Here is a 15,157-nt window from a genome sequence, read left to right on the forward strand (position 1 = left end):
TAATTACTGGAACCTGCGTTCCTTCATGGTCCAATCACTGGCTGAACATGAGATACTTAGATGAAGAGGAACTTGGATCTGGGGAGAGGACAACTGCTCCTGCGAACCTTACAATGAACTCTCTAAGACCAGTATCTTCAAATGTCAGCAGATTAAGCCCCACGATGGAAGCAATTGTTAAGTCTAGAGAAAGACCCAAGGGAGGCTACACGGAGAAGTCATGAGCTTATACGTCACATTGATACTATGTCAGCCAACTAAGATAATCGGAGCCTACTGCACAAGGATCACCCAAACACAGCCCTTTCACTGGCTTGTGAGAAGGAATTGATCAGCCCTGCAATTGCTGTCACAGGAGGGGCTCCTAGCAACTTAAGTTGACAAAAAAAATCAACCAAGCAGGCAGCTAACACTTCTATCGTGGAATATAGCATGTTGGTCCAATAAAACCCTTGATCATCATTTCGGGGATTTTATTAGCAAATTCGACATCATTATGGAACAAGAGACATGGGCCAGGGAGGCTTTGGTCTTGAATAACTTCCTTGAATACTCCCTAGATGCAGTTCCAGGCCCTAAGGGAGGCCGTCCTAAAGGAGGTTTGGTTATATTGATTTCTACCAGCATTCATGCCACTGTGTTGAGACTAGAACCCTTACTCCAGATTGCCTCCTCATTGGTCATTAAGTTTAAAACAATCTATATGTTGATAATTAACATTTATTTGCCCCCACAGTGACAAAAACAACAGATTAAAGAAACCTGGGCTAAATTAGAAAAATATTTAAATAATATGATGGAGCTGTACCCAAGTGCACATGTGATCATAGCAGGAGATTTCAATGCCAGAATAGGACAGAATGATGCTGCCTTATACTTGCATTTCCACGGATGCATCCCTGAATTGGAGGAAGCCCAGGTATTACCGGCAAGACAATCTAATTTAAATAGAATTTAAATTCATCTCACTGTAGTGACCAGGTGACTTGTGTGCCTGCTGAATCTGTTGTCCAAGTGCTAGCTGTTAATGGCAATTTCAAGACTCCCCTGTTCTCCATTCTTAGGGTTCTTTATCTTTAAAGTAGATTGGGCAGCTTGGAACTTCAGACAGAGGTTGCCCTCTAATGGATGACTGTCTTCTGACAAGCCTTTCGAATAGAGGGCTGTCCTCTGTAAAGTAGGGCTCATGGCCACCCTACATCTCGCTACACAATGCAGGAATGGTGGGAGTTGTAGTCCAAAATACCTGGTGGGCGCCAGGTTGCGGAAGCCCGTGGTAGACAAGACAGAGTTAGACAGACCAATGGGCTGACTCAGTATAAAACAGTTTCCTATGTGTGTGTATTACAAAAAACACAAGAGTGACACCTACAGGAAATGGCAGGGAAAGCCTCTTCTTACAAACCTCGTGGCATGTTGCAAAGGAAACTTCTTCCTGCTGGACGTCAGGCAGACAAGGAGGGCGCAACACTTCTTTCCTTGTGTGCACAGTGACGATTTGGAACTGCACATGAAGCAGTTCTCCAGCAGGTGGCGAGGCATACACTCTATCCTCATGCCATTTTTAATAGACCAGGGACAACCCACAGCCAATTTTAAATATGGAGGTAGAAAGATTAATCACATGAACTATGCTGCCCAACTTCCTGCTTGACTTGGGTTTTTCATTTGATGTTTTCTTTGGGGCAAAAGAACAACATGTCCCCATGATGTCAATGGAGCACAAAGCGTCTTGCATTCAATTTAGACTGGGCTTTGAGGCTGAACTTTGCTGCAGCCTGAGGTGTGTTTGGAAGGCAGTATTTTGGTGTGTTTATGTGCTGGAAATCCAAAACAGCCACTGCCAGAAAGTGACCAGCTGCAAGGGGTGGTGTATGGTATAACTTCTACTGACACATTGTAAAGCTCTGTTTAACTACCATGAGGCTCAAACTACAGATGATACCAGAAGTTGTTTGATACCCCAGTAGTTTTAAAAGCGGGGGTACGGAAAATGGAGGTTGGGGCTGGGGCATTACAAAGTTGATCATAGCAATGATCCTGGGAGACAACGTGATTCTCCCTTTCCTATAAGGCAGGGGTGGGGACCCTGTGGCCCTCCGGATACTGCTGGCCATCAGCCTCAGCCAGCATTTATGCAATGATCAGGGATGATGGGACTTGGAGTCCAACAACATCTGGAAGGCCTGAGGTCTCCCACTTCTGCAAATAGGAAAACTGAGGGGACCCACACATATTTTTGACTGCAGAAATGGCCCATATGTAAAGGTTGATAAACCCCTGCGCATTGTGCCGCTGTGATCAGTTACATAGATTTGGGAGTCCTTCTTGCCACACTGCCAAGACCATTTGCTTATTTACAATACATAAACTGGAAAGAGTGAATTGAGTTAAATGTTTCTTTTCAATATATTTTTTATTACCCTAAGATTTTCTGTCTTTCAAAACTATGTCTAATGAATGCATGGAGGAAAGAGTGAGTGGGAATCTGCTTGGTGGACCCACCTGCAACCTCCATCTGCTCAGCAGGAGGTGGGAATGGGTCTCCATGCACTGTATGCCGCTGCAGATGCATAAGCTCTGTAGGCACAATTGGTGGGTACATTAGCCCCTGGGAAACTACCTGTCTGAAATTTAGCAGGGTTAACCTCCTCTGAAGGGTCTACCGTGTCTCCCAAATGTCATGCACCTACGTGGGGGAGAAAAGTGATGGCCATTTTCATTTCCTAATGCAACCAACAGGATTTCCAAATATTTGGTTTCTTCAGATCGCGATCCAGTTCTGGGGGTTGGGCTACACTGGATCAGGATCATTCTGGGTCAGGGCTGATCCAAATTACTGAACTGCACTTCAAATCAAATTGGTGCATGTGTCCATAGCCCTAGTCTCTCACATACACACACACACACACCACATTTATCTCTCCATTCAGGCAAGCAAGAGGTATTCTCGCAGTTCAAGAATACTTTCCAGCCAGGCAAATGCACTTGAGCAGGGTGTGGAGCAAGGCTAAATGGGAGGATGACCTGGGAAAAGTTCTGAGGGCTGGACAGAGATTGCATTTTGGCCCCTGGCCTGAGGTTCCTCATCCCTGTTGCTTGGTCCTGCTGCTCCTCCAGCATATAATGACAAGGGTGAGGAGATGAAGCAGCATCTAAGCAGTTGTGCAGATGAGGCACAACAGGAAAGTACAAGCAAGTGGGCAGCAGTGCTGGGGAGAGAAAGAGGGAGCCCACAGAAAGGGGTCCCACTGAGGACACTTTAGCCAAGTGTCCATCTCCAAAACCTGGAGCCAGCATTGACATGTCATCTGGTTTTAAATCCATGCCCATCTCTCCCATTTCCAGTCACTTCCTGAACAGTGACATTCAAAACACATCTAACATGCATTTGAAGGACCTGACTTCTCCTAAAAAATCCTGGGAAGTGTACTTTGTTTAAAGGGCTGGAAATTGTAAGTTTGTGATGGGTAAACTACAGTTCTCGGGATTCTTTGGGAGAAGACGTGTGTACATTAAATATGTTTTAAATGTATGGTGTGGATGAGGCCTTCATGTGGTATGGGTGTGGCCTTAGTTAAAGTTAACAACAGAGTCATTTTATAGCAAAATAAAATTTTCTGATGTAGCTCTCCAATGGGAAAAATGTGTATATTAGAGGAAAGTGTGCATAAAATGAGGATATATGAGTGAAAATAACATATGAAAATGCATTCTGTTAGGGAAAGGAGCTCACAAAATGTGCATATTAGGGAAAACTGAAGACACATACTCACTAAAATGCTGATGCATTTTATAAAATGTGGAGAAATGCTGTGTTTCAGTTTGTAAATTATTTAGAACCAACTTTCTCCCCCCCATCCCTAGCTGAAAGCTCATCGGTGGATCCCACACACACATTTATTGAGGCTTTCCCTCTTCCTGCAGCCAGCTATGAGGAGGTTGGAAAATGGAAATGGACTGCCTTCAAGTCAATCCTGACTTATGGCTACCCTATAAATAGGGTTTTCATGGTAAGCGGTATTCAGAGGGGGTTTACCATTGCCTCCCTCCGAGGCTAGTCCTCCCCAGCTGGCCAGGGCCTGCTCAGCTTGCCACAGCTGCACAAGCCAGCCCCTTCCTTGTCTGCAGCTGCCAGCTGGGGGGCAACTGGGCTCCTTGGGACTATGCAGCTTGCCCACGGCTGCACAGGTGGCAGGGCATGTAACCCCTGAGCCACTCACTTTGGGGATGATCTTTAGCTGGTCCTTGACACCCAGGAGACATGAGCGGGGATTTGAACTCACAGGCTCTGGACTCCCAACCAGGCCCTCCTTCCCACTGTGCTATACCAGCTGTTTGAGGAGGTTGGCAGCAGGCTTCAAATGGTTACCAAATGGCATTGGTCATTGGGCAGTTATTACTTAGATCTATTTCACTGTAAAATGACTCTCTTGCAGCATCCACACAGTTCCATGTGCAGCCCAGCATCCTCCTGCACTGTACTAAAACCATTTGTGCATTGATACATTTATAGCACTGGTCAAATTGGTGTGCAGAAGACATGGGATGATTGTGTGCCACCGTTGTCAAGAAGCCCCTTGTCAAACTACCTTTCCTTCTGCTCAAGCTCAAGCAGGACTGGTCCTACCATTAGCAGAGCTTGGAAAAGTTACTTTTTTTGAACTACAACTCCCATCAGCCCCAGCCAGCTGGCTGGGGCTGATGGGAGTTGTAGTTCAAAAAAGTAACTTTTCCAAGCTCTGACCATTAGGCACAGTGAGGTGGCCACCCTTAGGTAGAGGATACTAGGGAAATGTGAGGAACCATTGTGGCAGCCTCCCAGCTGTTCCTCCTCAGTCCAGCAGTGCTCCCCTGTTGGGAGACAGAACTGTGCGCTCCATGTAGCCAGCTCTGTGCCCCCACAGCTAGCCTGGTGCCCTCAGGTGAGGTGGTGGACCTTGTCCTGTCACCAGCGTTGGAGTATGACTCAGCAGCCATCTTGCCCTTTATCCCAGGTAGCACACTGTCTTGGGTTGGCTCTGAGCTCAAGGAGTGAGTCATAAGGGCTGTGTGCAGATGTGGCTGTGATTCTTCTTGGGGTGGGGAAGGAGAGCTTTTGCTCTGCAATTGTGTGATTGATTCCATCTCCAAGAGCAATGTGCTGTATCTTAAGCCCATAGGTGTGTTTGTTTTCTCTTGAATCTGGGAATTAATAGCTCAAGATTGTGCCAGGGAGGTATGCAGAGAAGCTGATGAAGCCACTCATGTGGAATGTGATCATTCATCACCCAGTGGTGGGTACCAGACAGGCTGAGAATGAAACAATGAGCTCTAGCAATGCAGTTAAGAGCCCATCCTGAGGTTCAAACAGAGTTCAATCCATGGTTGGGCTCCTCCTCCTTCTCAGCACGGAATTTCATGAAGCTATGTTGGCATACTGCTATCGGAGGAAATAGTTTCAGGAATGAGACGGCTTAACCCCAGAAAATAGTTTCCAGCAAGTCCACAATATGGCTAACTTCTGCAAAGATTCCTCTACAATACAGTACACAAAAGCCATAGGTAGCTGTGTAGATCCAACAGAAAACAAAAATAAAAATGTCAGAAACCACAGCTGAGTCATGCCTTTCTTTTAAAAAGGGCAAATGAAAATGTTCTAGGGTAGTGAGCAAGCTTTTGTGTTCACCAGAGCTCTCCTTCAGGCTTGAAGAAAAGTTCTGGGTTGGCTCCACACTGAAGCCCCTCTTGAAAAGACACTCAGCACTTAGGGAGCATATGCATGGAATGCAATTCTGTATCTATCCCCCTTGTTTTTAATACCTACGGTACCTGCGGTACCTACCCTGTGGAATTCCCTACCCTTAAATATCAGACAGGCACCATCTCTGTTAACTTTTCGGTGCCTATTGAAGACCTTCCTCTTTCAACAAGCCTGTTAAGTTGAGGCCTTATCCCAGTCTGCGTCTGTGTTGGAATTGCTTTTTAATATGTTTTTAAACCTTTTTAAAAAAACACAATATGTTTTTAACATTTTTTTTAAGATGTCTTGAAAGCTTTTAAAAATGTTTTTAAAGATGATTTGTTTTAATGTATTTCAAAGTCTGATTTTATGAAGTTAAAAGTGTTTTCAGTGCTTTTGTTTGCTGCCCTGGACTCCTGCTGGGAGGAAGGGTGGGCTATAAATCAATCAATCAATCAATCAACACTGTTCTGTGCTGCGTGCCATCTGGAAGTGCAATAAAATGTGGAAAGATCTATTTCAAAGTTGTTCTTTTAACCCAAGTTCATGCATGCACATATAGACAGAAGACAGAATTACAGTAGTGTTCTACCTAACCTAAGTATGGGCGTGCATTTGAGATGGGCTTGCTTCCAAGAAGGGGTAGAGAAACTGCAAACAGAGGCAACTGCACATTACAACCCCAATGGTGGGTGGGTGGACTCAGCACTGGTGAAGTGGGAGATGGGTCCAGGGGGCCATGGAGGAGATCAATTGCCCCCCTTCCTGCCCCCATCTTCTCCTTCTTCCACATGCCACTGCAGTTGGCACAGTCCTGGGCAGGCATCGGAGGAGTGGAAGGGAGGCTGCCTGGCTCGCTCTAGTCCTTCCCAGGCTCCACTGCAAGTTGCAAAGGGGGAAGAGAAAGAGGTCCATAGGATGGGTGAGGGCAGGGATGCTTGAGCTGCTTATGCGTATGTTTGTATTTAATCTGCAGAAAGGCACCTATTTCTTTTTTAAATTGTTGGCTGCACAATAGTGATTTTAAGACTGCAGGACAGGGTGAGAGGATTACAGCCTTACTTCTGAGAACATGTGTTGTAAGTACAGATGGGCACATCTGTCCACTTCAGTTTCTCTCAGTTTCTCATTTTTCCAGTCTTAAACTCAATTCTCCAGATTTACACATCAGTCTGCAATTAAAACAAAAACAAAAAACAGTTCTCATGAAGATTCATCAGCATTTTAGTGCAAATTTATCCTAATATACACATTTTTGTAGACACCTTTGCCTCACATATGCATTTTTGCAAAGCAATTTTCTCTAATATAATTTATTTATTTATTATTTGATTCGTATCCTGCCCTTTCTCCCAGCAGGAGCCCAGGGCGGCAATATAATGTATTTTTGTATGTTGTTTTCACTAATGTATGCATTTATATGCATACATTTTTACCCAGATCCACACATGCACATATGCATAGACAGTCCTGCCCATAAAACAGATTTACACGAATGTTTGCTCTGATCTAAGTGTAAATACAGGTTTGCATCTAAGAAGGGGCAGAGAACCTGCAACCAAAGACAACATTTCACACCAGTATATGCATTTTTGTACACATTACATGGCTGGAAAAATGTATTACAAAATTTGGAGACATTAGAATTTCAAAGGATGGCTGAGTTTTGGTTCACGTATTATTTTGAACAGTGCAAATTAGGCAAATTCGCCATTAAATGCATCCAGTCCCCCCCCCCAGCCCTGGGTGGAAGTGTCATGAATTTCACTGACAAATGCCTTATCTGGAGAAATCCCCATTCCCCCCTCAGTCTAGTCAATTTCACAACCCAGCTAGAAAACTTGCCACTTGATTTTCCCTGTTGTTTAGGAGAAGAAGTCTTAGCGCTCCTCACCCTAACAATTCAGGGCACTAAGCAGCTGCTGCAAAAAAACATTGTTTTTACTGTTTGAAAGAAAACTACAGGATTTTGTTCCATCTTAATTGCACTTCGACTATCAAAAACTGCATCAAATGCTGCAATGTACCGAAGGATGCCAAACTGGTTCTGCGGGATCGAGGCACTTCCACCAATAAGAGCAGTAATATTGAGGGGAAGGGCTGTGGCTCAATGATAGAGCACATGTTTTGCATGCAGAAGGTCCCAGGTTCCATTTTCAGGTTGGACTGGGAAAGATCCATGTCTAAAATCCTGGACAGCTGCAGCGATCAGTGTAGAGTCAGTACTGATCTAGATTAGGAGTGGAAAGGTCTGTCAAATTCTCTCAGATTCTCATTTTTCCAATCTTAAATCCAGTTCTGCACATTTCTGCAGCTATTTGTGGTTGTTGTTTTTAAATCCTCATGCAAATTCTCCAGCATTTTAGTGCAAATTTCTTCTAATAAATACATTTTTGTAGGCAGTTTTGACTGATGTACACATTTTTGCAAGCAGTTTCTCATCATATAATGCATTTTTGTAAGTTATATTTCTCGTCACAGAATGCATTTTTGTAAGTTATTTTTCACTCATATATTCATTTTAATGCAAGCAGCCCTCTAACCTATGCATTTTTGTAAACTTTGTTTGGCTGGTGAACTGCATTGCAAAATTCAAACAAGTGCAAATTTCAAAAAATGGCTGCCATTTGGTTCTCATATTGTTCAGAAAGTGCGGATGTGATAGATTCGCCTTGAAATGTGAACTGAATCAACTTTCTCGCCCATCCCTAATCTAGATGGACCAACAGTCTGTGCTGGTACAAGATCGCTTCCTCCTGTGTTCCTAATACCGTGCTGCTGGTTCACAAGGCATGACTCTTGGAAGTAAAATGCAATAACTAAAAAGCAACAACAGCTGGCATAAGAAGAGTGTGAGAGATCCTGTGGGAAAGTATCAGAAGTAACCCTATCAGCACAAGTGGTAGTGAGCATTGCCTGCATCACTAGGAGGCAAGAAGCAGCAATGACACTTGGGTAAAAAAACTATTGTGGATCCAGCTGCAGAGAACTTGGAAGTATGTAATTTTAGGAACAGACTCCATGTGAATGACCTTGAACACACAAGTGGCCTTTGTGTGCTTGTCTTTGCTTTACCCAATAGCAGCAGCATTTGCTTGGTGGGTGGGGTGAGGGTTCCAGTTTGGGGAACATGGTTTGAGAGGAGGGGGGGCTTTAAACTCTTTGCTCCATCATGGCCCCAATGCAGATCCGCACATGCAGCTACTGTTCACCACAGGAAGGAAACTTGTGTTGGCACCAATCAGTTTTGCAAAAGCAACCATAATCTGAATTAAGACCAGGGTAGGGCAAAGGCTTTAAAAAAACCTCACCACGTCACAGTCCTGATCCAGAAATGGACTCCTGCAGTGCCTTTTTTGTCAACAAAAAACAAGCATGCAAGGGGCAGTCATATATATATTGGCCGAAGGAGGCTGATGCTGATATTACCTGGCTTAATTTCCATCCCTCTTCCAGTTGAGCCCACCCCTGAAGAAAATGGCCCAGATTTTGCCTATTTTTCAGCATCTGCACAATGGGGGTGCAAAATGGCAGGCCATTTCATCCCAGCCACTGCCTGTCTAAAGATCTCTGTGCAATCAGCTTCCAAGTGAAATTAAACAAGCAACTCGAATTTTTGCTTTTAGATACTGAAAGTGTGTCTTTTAAAGAGGACTTTCCCTGAAGAGTGACTCAGTCATTATATATTGTATACTATACAATGCTTTAAAGGTTTAAGACCATTCTATCTATCTATCTATCTATCTATCTATCTATCTATCTATCTATCTATCTATCTATCTATCTATCTATCTATCTATCTATCTATCTATCTATCTATCTATCTATCTATCTATCTATCTATCTATCTATCTATCTATCTATGAAGGGGAATGCAAGTTGAGTGGTTGATATGCATAGTAACTAGGCATTGTGCATATTCACCGGGCCTCATGGAGAATGTGCATATAAACCTTCCATGATGTGGGAATTGTGCACATTTTCTAGTCAATATACATAATCTCCAACAGGCCTTGGGAAAGTGCATATCTTGGCTAAATTTTGAGCATTCTCCAGCCATTATGTATAATCCCCAACAGGCCTTGAGGAATGTGCATATATCAACTAAATTCTGTACATTCTCCATCCAGCCATTATGTATAATCTCTGGTCAGTGTGCATAGTCTCCAAGAAACATGCCTTTCCCCCCTCTCTTGTTCAGAAGTGAACAATCTGCCCTCACCGCTGCTTCTGGCCCGCTGCCTAATCAAAGCTGTCTATCAAGCATCTGTGATCAGTACACTCACTGATTTTGTATTTGAGGGAAGCCCTTCCATTTAATCTTTTTTCAAAAATAAAAACTTTCCACACTGATTTCTTTAAAATTGAATAGACTTCACAATGAGCAGCTCCAAGGACTATGATAAACAGCCTCCCTAGCTACCCACACTTATAGGAAAGCCCAGCCAAGGAGATCATGATGCTTCAGGAAGTGCAGGCACCCAGGATGGCTGCAAAACACAAGGCCAACGTGCAAAGCAAAACACAGCCATCTTTCATAATTCACACATCTTCGAATTTTGCAATGCTTGTTCTCCAGCCAGATAATTGTACAAAAATGCATATGTTAGGATAAAGTGTGCCTAAAAATGCATATATTAGTGAAGATACTGTACATGACTTATTTTAAAAAATCACAGACTGATGTGGAAATGTGGAGAACTGAATTTAAGATTAGAAAAATGGGAAATGGAAACAGAAATTGACAGATTTGCCCATCCCTAGTTGTAAACCACCTAGAATGCAATGACCTAGGAAGGGGGTTAGACAAATTAAAAATCAAAATGAAAAGCGGTCCATCTCCCCCGATAACCTGTTCCATTTTCGTGTGGCACAGCAGAGAATTTCTGCACCTGGGGAAAATGTTTCCGTTCTTTTCTTTGCCTTAGGTAAGTTATTGCAGATGGGTTTGCTCTTGGCGGAGGGTGAGAAAGAAGAAAGCAGTCAAGGTTGGTTGATTCCTTTCATTGGGTGACAAGTGTGAAAGCTTTTTTCACTTCACAAGTTACTTTCTATCAAATCAAGAGTTCCACTTGACTTACTTCCAAAGCATTGGAAAGGCTACTGCATTAGTAGTTCTATAGTTCAGAGAGGAGATTTAATTTAATTTAATTTAGGATTTATAAACAGCTTCCCAAGAAATGTTTCCAAAGCAGCGTGCATCAAAAATACGAATGTAAGTTGAGTTGTTAATGTGTATAACAACTGGGCATTGTGCACATTCCCCAGGCTGCAAGGAGAATGTGCACATTAATGTTCCATAAAAAGAAATTGTGCACATTTCCCAGTCAATATATATAATCTCCAATAGGCCCCGGGGAATGTGAATATATTGCCTGAGTTCTGTACATTTTCCAGCCATGATGCATAATCCCCAACTGTAGTTTGTTATGGGTGCTGAGAGTTGTTAGGACCTGTTCCCTCACAGAGCTACAATTTCCAGAGTGGTTTAACAATCAATCCCACTTCCTATGGGACTCTAGGAATGGTAGATCTGTGAGGGGAATAGGGGTCTCCTCACAGCTCTGAATGCCCTTAACAAACTACACTTCTCAAGATTTTTTTTTGGGGGGGGAGCCATGACTGATTAAAATGGTATTATACTGCTTTAATTGTAAGGTGCGGACGTGGCCTGACTGTGTTCAGTGGCTGTGGAATGGGAAAGTGGGTGGGAAGAGAAACCGAAGGAGGGCTTGGCTGATTGACTGGAACACTCCACTCTGCAACATTTTGTTGCAGGTCCCACTTGCAACATTGTTGTTTTGTTTTATTAAAAGACCTGCTCCACTTAACTCAATGGTCATTTGAAAGACTGTCAGGTTAAATGAAACAAATTTCAAGAGAATGTATTTTTTTTCTAAAGAAATATGAAATCTAAATCTAGGCAAGAGGCTTAAACTTTAATATGAGTGCAGTTTATTTGGTGCCAGAGTATTCTAGCATTAGTGATAGCATTTTGCAGATGTGATGCCTGAAGGAAGGAAATCAGGCAAATTTAGCATCTGGGTGGTTTGGCCCAGACACTGTGAAGTGTTCTCTCAGAAAGGCAAGGCAGAGAAGCACGGAAATTCACAGCTGCAGATTGTCCTTCGGCAAGTCAGCACAAGGAAATTTGTAGTAACACATAACCTTTCAGACACAAATGACTACATGTTGGGTGTGGTTTTGGAGGTTGGCCTGAATTCCCTCTTAGTAAAAGGGTCCCAAATAAATTAGGATTCCCCCTTTCCAGTTTTATTACTAGCTTGCTTAATTAAATATAATGCTCTGCTAAAATCAAAAGTTTCCTTCTAGGGACTGCTTCTCACTTTTTTGTTGTTTAAAGAAACTACCAAAGTAAGAGCCACTCTAAGCATGCACAGAGTGCATTTTCTTTCACACAAAGTGAACTCCCAGAAGATGGCTTGACAATGGAACAGTTCTCTAATTATATAACACAGAGTTCTCCCCGAAGCAATTTCATAACCAGCTTATCAGGCACCTTCCCCTCTCGTCTTGCCATATCTTGTGTCTGAGAAAACATTGGTTATGTTTGTATCCTGCCCACCCTTCAAGGAGCTTGGAGCAGTTTCAGCTTCTTCACAGCCCTGTGAAGTAAATTAGAATGACAGGAAGTGACTTGCTGAAGGACAATCACTGAGCTTTGTCACTGAGCGGGGCTCTGAACCTGGGTTTCCCACATCCAAACCCAATGGCATCCTGGGAAGTCCAAGATGTCCTGTTCTACTCTCTCTCTCCATGACTGATTGCTATCCTGAAAGGCCACAGGCCTTGCTGAGTGCAGCCCAAGACAAAGGAAAGTGGGTTGGAGTAACTGGCATCCTTTACTTTCTATTTGTGCACCCAGGATTTTGTACCCACACCCATGGCTTTTCCAAAAGAGCAACAAATCAAGGAATGTTTTGGTCACCTTTGAACTGTTAACTGCTTTAAAGTATGAGAGCCAGTGTGGTGTAGTGGTTAGAGCAGCCTTTCCCAGCCAGTGTGCCTCCAGATGTTGTTGGACTACAACTCCCTACAGCCTCAGCCAGCATTGCCAATGGTCAGGAAAGATGGGAATTGTGGTCCAACAACATCTGGAGGCACACTGGTTGGGAAAGGCTGGGTTAGAGTGTTGGACTAGGACAGGGTTCAAATACCCACTGAGCCATGAAGCTCATTGGATGACCTTGGGCCTAACACAGCCTCTCAGCCTAACCTCCTTCACAGGGTTTTTGTGGGGATTAAATGTGGAAGAGAAAAACCATGTACCCACCCTTGAGCTCCTCGGAGAAAAGGTGGGTTATAAACGCAATAAATAAACCAACTTTGAAACTCTCTGTCACAGAGCTCTGGGCTCTTAAACAGAGGTCAAGCAGGGGCAGCCATGCCTTCCTCAGCTGCTTAAGCCACCCATTGCCTCCTTACTTGGTTATAATTTGAACTCTGCCTACATGCAGGAGTGGGCCATGTGGTGGGGCAGCTTCACAGAGCCACCCTCCCGATACCAGCATCACTGCAGCTTACCTGCCTGGGACTATGGGGGGGGAGGCCCATGGCAAGGCCAGGGCTGCATGGGCACACCTGCAGAGCCAGTCCAGTGCTCCCAATGGTGCGCTCACACAGCTGCAACATCACTGCTGTCCTGCTGCACTTTGGCACAATCCTAGGAAGCTGCAGTGGTGCTGGTGTTGGGAGAGCTGCTCCACAGCTCTGCCCCACCACATGGCCCCCTCTCGAATGTATGCCTTCATTCAGTGGAGGCTGGTCCATTAGGGCAAATGGGGCACTGTCCCACCAACCTCAGTCTGCCCTTAGCCAGCCTCTCATCTACCTACCTTCCTACGTACAACCCATTCATGAGGTGGCCCTGCCTGTGAGTTTCCTCCTTCTTAGTCTCAGCGTTGTCCCTTGTAGAACTCAGCAGGGAGGAGGATGGGGACAAAATCAGAATGAGTTGGCACTGCCTGGTCATTGGTGCTGGCTCCACCTACTGGTGGGCTGCCTAATTTCTGCCCCACCAATCCTAATGGGCACCAGCCGGCATAGTGCTGGTGCTTCCACTACCATCCTCAAAGCTGTGTAGCATGACAACGTTTGCTTGTAGGGCTCCTACTGGGAGGAAGGCTGGGATATAAATCAAATAATAAACAAACAAACGTTTGAAAAGGGATGGTCTACCAGTACTTTCCACAGTTAAAATGTATGAGGAGGTGAACCGTGACATGACATGACAATGTAACAGAAGAACCTTGGAAGGGAGACATGTCCAGGGCAGGAGCTCAATGCAACTTTGTCTTTTGTCTTTCTTGACAGATGAATGTAAAGAGGGAGAACACTTCTTTTTCTTTCTTTCTTTCTTCCTTCCTTCCTTTCTTTCTTTCTTTCTTTCTTTCTTTCTTTCTTTCTTTCTTTCTTTCTTTCTTTCTTTCTTTCTTTCTTTCTTTCCTTCTTTCCTTCTTTCTTTTTCTTTCTTTCCTTCTAAAATAGTAATATGAAAACCAATAATTGGCACTAGATCAAGTTAGGCTGAGTTTCTTAATGCAACATTAGATTTGCCGTGGCACTCCTTCCTTCAAGAGCAACAAGTGGGGAGGAGGGACGCTGGGCTATTGCAGGGGTGGAAACCTTTTATATAGTAGGCTAGTTTTTACTCACACGCCCCTCTCTATCCTTCATCCTGACATCAAGAGGCATTATCAGAGTTCTGAAGGACACACTCCAGCCAGGCAAAAGCACTCAGGGTGTGGAGCAGGGCCGGGGAAATTTGTGGCCTGGGGAGAGTTCCAAGACCCAGATACAGAGGGCTGGAGAGCTGCATTTGGCCCCCAGGCCTGAGTTTCCCCACCCTTGGGCTATAAACTACAGGAATGCAGGAAATTGCCTTATACTGAGTCAGACCATTGGTCCATCTAGCTCAGTACTGTTTACACTGACTGGCAGCAGCTCTCCAGGATTTCAGGCAGGGCTCTCTCCCAGCCCTACCCGGAGATTGAACCTGGGACATTCCGCATGCAAAGCAGATGCTCTGCCACTGAGCTACCATCTCTCCCTGACAGAGTTAGACAGGTCTGTCTCAGTCAGTGTGTTTAATTTTTCTGGCCCATCACAGCTAACTAGTTGATTGCTCTGCTATTATTTCTGAAAGCTTATAATTCAAGAACTGATGCTCAGGAGCACATGAGATTGTCTGGCTGCAGGGAACACCTTTTGCCTGAAATGTTCTGCAAGCAGCACAAAACATAACCCTGTCATCCGAAAATGGTGCTTTCCAAGGCACATCAAGTCAGGTCAATCTCCGTGCTCACAAGACTCCCATCGAAACACGCTTTTCACTTCAATGCCATAGAGGGGAAATGGCAAAATGAAACTATAAATATATTTGAAAGAGAGCAAATTTGAGATTAGTATTATTAT

This window comes from Rhineura floridana, chromosome 11 (assembly GCF_030035675.1).
Source record: "Rhineura floridana isolate rRhiFlo1 chromosome 11, rRhiFlo1.hap2, whole genome shotgun sequence".
Lineage (NCBI taxonomy): Eukaryota > Metazoa > Chordata > Lepidosauria > Squamata > Rhineuridae > Rhineura > Rhineura floridana.